This window comes from Penaeus chinensis, chromosome 40 (genome assembly GCF_019202785.1).
Source record: "Penaeus chinensis breed Huanghai No. 1 chromosome 40, ASM1920278v2, whole genome shotgun sequence".
Lineage (NCBI taxonomy): Eukaryota > Metazoa > Arthropoda > Malacostraca > Decapoda > Penaeidae > Penaeus > Penaeus chinensis.
The window spans coordinates 10,018,092-10,024,235 of record NC_061858.1 but is presented as its reverse complement, the minus strand read 5'-3'; positions in this window follow the sequence as shown (position 1 = coordinate 10,024,235).

Below are 6,144 nucleotides of genomic sequence, written 5' to 3'. Positions count from 1 at the left end.
TATTACTTAATGTACTAACAAGTAACTCACTCTTTGCCACTACTTTCTGTGGGAATTTTTTTCCATAGTATGTTGTAAGGTATAAAATAGAGTAGAAAAGGTATGAATGAGAATGAATATCTTCAGTATACAAGAGATGTATTTTGCCAGTTTCAAGTATATATTCATCAGAAATACAAGTATTTCTGATGAAGCTATATTCGAAATTGGTTAGATACATCTCTTGTATTGTGAAGATATGCATTCTCATTCATACCTTTTCTACATTTATCAACATGAATACGGTTCATATTAAATAGAGCTTATTTAAAATCATCAGTCTTTTACTAATTTTTTGATATGCTTCAGCTTTTTAGTAATAGTGAATTTGTCATGAAACATCTAACAGTCCTGTTGTTGTTGTTATGATAATAGATGATAAAGTGACATCAGGCTCGCTGAATAAAGTGGTGGCTTTTAGATTTTGAATCCATTCTTGCATCACTTCATATATACAGAGATTAAGTAGAAATTTGCAGTTGTTAAAGGTTGTAAGAAATTTAAATGTAAGTTCAGAATTTAGGGTTGTTATTCTTGGAATGAATTCAAGTAAGTTTCATTATAGTACACTCTCTGCTTATATAAAAAAAAAAAAAAAAACTTTTTGGCAGCATAGCAGGTAATGTGTAATTTAAATTATCTTAATGAACTCAGTTGGCTGTCTAGGTATGATTACTTTTGACAATGTTATACAGTTATGTAGCATTATGCTTTAGAAACAAAGGTAAAATTTTCCCAGAACATTAGATTATCTAAGTACAGAGCTTATCCCCCTTTGTTTGTGATTTTATATGTATGTGCTGAGACTTCTTATTGTATGACACCTTATATTTCCATTATTTATCTGAGTACAAGAATGAAGTACTATTATGTCACAAATGAAGCTCTTCTCACATTACTAACAGTGGTTTTAGAGTATTACAAATATTACTGTTATGGAATGAAAAATTGTAGAAAATCCAATTTGTGAGGACAAATTATAGATATGTTTCTAAAATCAGCTGCCTTTGCAGATTGCTGATGCAATCTGTCCAATCAAGATTACTCCCTCCACATTCATACTGCATTTTATTAAGTAAAAAATCAAATATAAAATACCTAATTAAGCACAAAAACTTGTGATAGTAACGAGTAAACCTGATCCTAATTCTTGGATATATAAAGTCCCCAAACATCAAATTCCTTATGTATTTTGTGAATATCTGCCACAGCTCTTCTACACTACACCATTGAGTCTGAAATAAAGACTGTCAGTGTCTTGTCAATTAATATGCATTATAAGAAATATTGTGTTGGTAAATTGTACATTGATTTTATCTGTTCATTACATTTCATGATTATGAATTGTGCTTCTGAAGATGTAAATTATATGTAGGTCAAAAAATTACTATACCTTTTGGAAGATGGAAAGTTAAATTACTGTTTATTTTATGAACTGAGTATAATCAAAAGTATTAGTTATAATACTTCTTTTTATGATAATTATCATGACAGGCTTGTATTTCCTTGTACAATGATTAGCTTCCAGGCACTGGTAAGAATAGTATGCCTGTGCAAAAGAATATCAAATGCTTTACTGGTACATCATGAAGTCCAAATCCAGAATTGGTGATGTATTTTTGTAACTGTCCCTTGAAATGCTCCCACTCTGAATGCCCAGTTGAACTTATATGAAAGAATTATCAAATTAAGCCTGTAAAAATAGTATTAAGACCTGCTTTATGTCCACATCGATACTCATATGGTGTATTTTAATATAAATCAAACATGGAAAGTTGAGGTTCTAAAATGCAGTATACTATTGAATTGAATATCATTTTACAGTATTTTACATCTGTTTGTGAAGCTGAGAGAGCATAGATTTTGTCAGGAGAGCTTTTAAGTTGATCCAAAAATAACCACTTGTAAAAAAAAACTATCAATAATATAGTGTAGGTGATGAAAAGTGACAAAACTCGAACTGCTCATTGAATTATGCGTTGGTCACCATTGTTTTTGTTGGTTTGTCCCTATCACATCTGTTGTGGAAATAACAAGGAATGCCGTACCAAGGTGCTAGCTGTATCAGCTTGTATGTTATTGCTTTTATTACATTTTTAATACTATGAGGAAATAACTTTTTTTTGTGCTAGGTAACCGAAAAAATTACAATGTTTATATGCAATAGGATTTTTTTAAGGAAATTATTTGACAGTTATATATAGTAGTGCAATTTGTCATCTGTAATATTTGACTGTGACTACTTTGGGTAAAGCTAAAAATGTTTATTTTGTGCATTTTTTATTGCAGTTGATGAACATTATTGCTTTTATATTTATGCAAATTTTAGGTATTATGATCTTTGACTGTATCATTTTTGATGATTTACATTGATGCTGAATATGTTGAAACATGATTTATATGTTAAGTACTTATTTTTACCTACTTTTAACTTTTTTCAGAACTTCATTATTTCTAAAATATTTTTTATAAACTTACAAATTCATATGATGAATAAATGGTCACCTAGCAATATATTTAATTTTCCAAATAGTAATTTTACTTCACATAAAGGCTGATTTGCAGGGCAATTTAGGGAAAGCGCTATACCCAAAATACTTTTGTTTAGAAGCTTTCCCACAAATAACCTAATCAGATATGGTTTAAATATATATGTATGAATATACTGTATATGTATATATGTATATATGGATGAATATACTGTATATGTATATATATATGTATATGAATATGCTGTATATGTATGTATATATAAATATATATATCCATATATATAATATATGTATATATAAACATATATATATATACAATATACATATATATATGTATATATATATATATATATATATATATATATATATATATATACACACACAATATAATGTGTGTGTGTGTGTGTGTGTGTGTATATATATATATATATATATATATATATATATATATATATATATATATATATACATACATATATATACTGTATATCTATGATATATATAAATATATATAAAATATATATATAAATATATATATAAATATATATACATATATAAATATATGTACATATATAAATATATATACATATGTAAATATATATACATATATAAATTTATATATATACAAATTTATATATATATATAAATATATATAAATATATATATAAATATAAATATGTATAATATATATATATATATATATATATATATATATATATCTGTTTATATATATGTATATATATGTTTATATATATGTATATATATATATATATATATATATATATATATATATATATATATATATAAAATGTATATACCTATATGGTTAAAGTATACAAACGGACCGCACCGACTAGGAGAAAATTTAAGTTTAGAATATGCTTGTTTGTTCGTTCGAGCCCGTAACGCCGATTCGAATCTACTGCTTTCTCTATCATTTAAATTACGATTCTTGGCTCGGGTTTTTCATTTCTCTACTTTCTTTATCATTTAAATTACGATTCTTGGCTCGGATTGTTGGCTGGAGTTCGGGACTTTGTCCCTGACGTGTGCGGTCCTTTTATAAACATTTACCCAGGAGAATAATCCCCAACCATCAATTGGCGTAATTGCTCATTTACCCCAACCCCCAACTCCTTTCGCACGTTGACATCGGATTTCTCAAAACCCTGAAGAGAACGGACGCTTGCTGCAACCCAGTAAAAAAAAAAAAATCGTATCCGGTACAAAAAATAGACGTTCATAGTTGTTTGCAACACGTAAAACATTAATAACATCTACAGTTATCATACGTCAATACCCTCTGTCTCTTGGCAGTTTTTGTGTTGTTTCTCAACGAAGTGAACTGTTAATTGTGTGTTTTGAAGCGGCTGTGTAATGTGGCACCATGTTGATAGCGAAATCACAACTCGGCTGGAATGGCAATCTTTTTGGTGCTTCATTCCTTGGACGTTTATTGTGCATTAAAATCCTCGTACCATGCACTCCGTTCTCATCCTCATAGGGGTTTTTCAACACACGCGCAGCGGTATGACTGGCATGTTGTACGATACCGTTTTCTTTCAAGGCCGAATGGATCGTGGTGTGCCCTTAATAGTATGCACAAACTAGATTTAATGTTCATCGTGTTTGTTTCTACCATAGTACCAACATGGTAGTGTTCTTACTATTCATTAAATAAGCACATTTTTCTTCAAGGAAAATAAATAATTAAATAGATAATTAGGTAGATAATAAAAAGTAAAATATGTTTTTTTTTGTTTTTGTTTGTTTGTTTTAAAGAATACTAATCTATTTTACAGATGGTATCTACTTCAAACACTAAAACATTTGCTCCTGACAGCAAGTCTGCCTCAGTCTGCAGTGTTGGATCCTGCAGGGAAGATCTGTAGCGGACGATTAGCACCCAAAACATGCCCCATGTGCTTCTTCGTGCTGTTTCGATACTCGACAATGTTCAGCGTGTCAAAAATGGTTGCAGATAATACAAACGCAACCTCCATATGATCCACCATCGAAGGAATGGAAGCTAATCACGAGAGCAGCTTGGAAGGCAAGAGAGTCTGGGTCTGCATTTCCTCGGGCATCTTCAGAACTTTACAAGTTTTTCATGGCCTCTGCCTCACATGGCCAAAAAGGTGTCACACTTTCCTCGGAATCCTCTGTTTCTGTTTCACCAATGCCAGTCTAATCCCAAGCTTCTTGTAAATCGCCTACAAGACACTTTCTCATCATGGAAAGCATCAACTCGGGACAAAAAGCGAACAAGATTAATTGAATTCCTAGCTGAAGTGATTGACATTTCACCTAAATAGCAGGCAAGTCCTAAGCATTCATCCTGTCACTCTTTTCTAAAATCATCACAAGGATCGTTTTCAATTGCAGGATGTCACTGTCTTCAACAAGTGCAAAGTCTTTGTCCGATCATTCCTACGATTACTCGCCTCCTCAAACAAGAATTCTAACTTCTCTTTCACAGCCACAGAGGCATGATGATGAATGTCAAAACCTTGAATCTGAACATAGCTCTTTGTCTATTCAGATATCATAACAAGAACAACTCGACCTCTCCTTTAGATAAACATGTTACAAAACTAGAAATTAGCATTGTTGCAGAAGAGCCCCTTCGGCATCCGGGTGGAGGTTGGATGCAAATTCCATCACAATGGCAAATATATCATAATAGTACTGGAGAATTATTTGTTTATGACAGAATTTAAAATGAGAAGGTCAGGAATATATTCTTAATGACTATGTGAAAGTCAACTTTGGAGAACTTGGAACAGAATGTTTTATGGCGATCAAAGAAATAATCGTCAGAAGTTTCTTCTGCTCAGCGTGCTTCAACTGCAGCTGACATAGCACAAACATTGTCAGCCATTGTTTCACTAGTAGGATACCAGCTGAATCTCCATTAGTCTGTTTCGAGTCAGCCCGGCCTCACCACGCAGTACTTCACATTCTGGCTCCTTAGATATCACCTTTAATACCTGTGGAGGAATTGTGGAATTGGTGGCTTGTTCGCGCTACACACAAATATGCTGCTAACCCTGGTTCATCAGCAGGCCACTGTGCCATCAGTGTGGGGACTACAGTTGCCTCTGGATTCTGAACAAATGATACTTTCTCAGTTTCTTTCTGTTCCAAAACTCGCAAAGAGGATTTTTCTCCTCGACTAAATATACCAGACAACAGATTCTTGTTGGAGGATCAGATAGCTCGCTTCACAGCTCGACAGTCCTGGAATACTTTATCGATAATACCAGTACTTGCTGAACTTCTATTACTGTCAGCAAAAGCAACTTACCAGAGTCCTAGTTTTGATCCTAGGTTGATTCTTAAGAAAGCATCAGAAGTAGTGTCCAATGCAGCAACTGTAACTATTCCACTAGCAAAGTCGCATCTTGAAAAAAGCAGTGGTGAAAAGATTAGAACTATGTGAAAACACGATTCCTAAGAATCTGATGAAAAATCTGATTTCTTGAGTTACGCACCCTTTCATTGATTGCCTTGTGGAGATGAACAGATAGTTCGATCTCTGATTAAAGGGATGCCACAACCTGTGGAAATTAAGATTCTAAAGAATTGCCACAAACTGTGGAAATAAGATTCC